Below are 2,318 nucleotides of genomic sequence, written 5' to 3'. Positions count from 1 at the left end.
TTGTCAACGGTATCTTTAATTAAACAAATACAAATAGTTAGTAAGTTATACACACAGCATGTGATTTTTTCTTTTTGTTTTGTTTTTTTGGTTTTTGCCTCAAATACAGCATGTGACTTTAATTCAACTTATTCTTAATTTATTCCATACATTTTGATACCCTCCCAAGAAATCATTTAGTCATAGTACCCTTTAAATTAAGGTTCAAAGAATCAAATAAGTCAAATGTGTATTTCTAAGGATAAGAGTACAATTCCAGTAATATTAGGTTTAAGCAGCCTAATCGTGCGCCGAACTACCTTATACTATTCAGCAAAAATGTAAATAATATATCAGTTAACGGATAATCAGTCTAATTTCCCGGGTTTTTCACTATAAAACCTCACATTGTCTTCGTCGTTCTTCACAAAATCACAATCACTCTCTCTCTCTCTCTCTGCATCATAATCCTAACTTCTGCCCTCACACATGGCACTTCCACTTCCATTCTCGTTCACATTATCCTCCTTACTTCTGGCTCCTTCCTTCGTTTTCTCTTCCCCACTTCAAGATCCCAGAATTAGTAGTCGAACAAGTACACAAGTATGTCTCGGAATCATCACACACCCACCATTTTCATTTTCTGATATTCTTCATATCAGAACTTATAACCTCTGTTTCAATTGTTATTCCAGGAGCATGAACGCGTCGAGGAGAAACTTGGGGTTTCTTTCCTGTGGAACTGGGAACCCCATTGATGATTGCTGGAGGTGTGACGCCAAACTGGAAGAAGAACAGAAATCGTCTGGCAGATTGCGGCATTGGGTTCGGAAAGAACGCCATCGGAGGCAGAGACGGCAGATACTACGTCGTCACCGACCCCGGCGACCACCCCGTGAATCCCAAGCCAGGAACCTCAGATACGGCGTTATACAGAAGGAGCCACTGTGGATCATCTTCAAGAAAGACATGGTCATCAAGCTCAAAGAAGAACTGATCATGAACTCCTTCAAGACCATCGATGGCAGAGGAGCCAATGTTCACATCGCAGGGGGTCCTTGCATCACAATACAGTTCGTAACCAACGTCATTATCCACGGAATCAACATTCACGACTGTAAACGAGGAGGTAACGCCTACGTACGAGATTCTCCGACACATTACGGTTGGAGAACGGTGTCGGACGGCGACGGATTCCATTTTCGGAGGAAGCCATATCTGGGTGGACCACTGTTCCCTGTGGAATTGCGAAGATGGACTGATCGATGCGATTCATGGGTCCACGGCAATCACAATCTCAAGCAATTACATGACCCGCCATGACAAGGTGATGCTTCTGGGTCACAGTGACAGTTACACGCAGGACAAGAACATGCAGGTCACGATTGCCTTCAACCATTTCGGTAAAGGTTTAGTCCAAAGAATGCCAAAGGTAACAACTTTATCCAATCCCTTTTCCGACAGAAATCGAACAACGTTGTTGAATCAATTTCAGTTGACTAATGAACCCAAGTTGTTTTGTAATCGCAGGTGTAGACATGGGTACTTCCATGTGGTAAACAATGACTACACCCAGTGGGAGAAGTATGCGATAGGAGGGAGTGCGAATCCAACTATAAACAGTCAAGGCAACAGATTTCTTGCTCCTAATGACGGCACCGTCAAAAGAGGTGACGAAGAGGGAGAATTCGCCGGAGAGTGAAGGAGAGAACTGGAACTGGAGGTCGTCGGGGGATCTAATGCTAAACGGTGCGTTTTTCACGCCGTCAGGAAAGGAGCATCTTCAAGCTATGCTCGAGCTTCAAGTCTCTCTGCAAAATCTTCTTCTTTGATTGGCTCTATAACAGCATCGGCTGGAGCACTTAAATGCCCAAAGGGCTCTCGTTGCTGAATCAAATTGGCTTTGGGTTCTCTGTAGGATTATTAGTCTTCATCTAAACGCAAGAAACGCTAGGACCAATTTAATCTATATGGTCTGATCTTTCCTTCTGTATATCCTTTTATTTAGCCTCTTTTAGTATTGTTCCGTAAGACTACAACCTTAGCTTGTGGTCATGATGGGCACAAGCATAAAGAGTTGATATATATAATGTATGTCTTCTGTGTTCAATGACAAGCCCAAAAGAAATGGGTATTTTATTTTAGCTTTAGTTGAAATGAATTGAAATGAAATACGTTTGTTAATGAATTTAATTAACATCTTTGTATCATAAATTCTGTTAGTAGGATTTGAGCTCATAAACTTATGAGTTATGAGTTGATTCTATATTAACTAGATCACTTGTTGACTTGAGGCCAACTAACGTGCATTTTTGGTAGACCCATTCCAAAGTCGTGGG

General features: G+C 41.7%; 1 pseudogene; it reads left to right on the top strand.

Annotated features, from left to right (window-relative positions):
- The first annotated feature begins 468 nt into the window (after window positions 1-468).
- LOC114752323 (probable pectate lyase 5) lies at window positions 469-1,870 on the top strand (annotated as a pseudogene).
- The last annotated feature ends 448 nt before the right edge of the window (window positions 1,871-2,318 follow it).

The sequence above is a fragment of the Neltuma alba genome, unplaced genomic scaffold, assembly GCF_004799145.2.
Source record: "Neltuma alba isolate B1F8T4 unplaced genomic scaffold, ASM479914v2 tig00007335_pilon, whole genome shotgun sequence".
In the NCBI taxonomy this organism is placed as follows: Eukaryota; Viridiplantae; Streptophyta; class Magnoliopsida; order Fabales; family Fabaceae; genus Neltuma; species Neltuma alba.
This window is presented reverse-complemented; position numbering and strand designations above follow the sequence as displayed.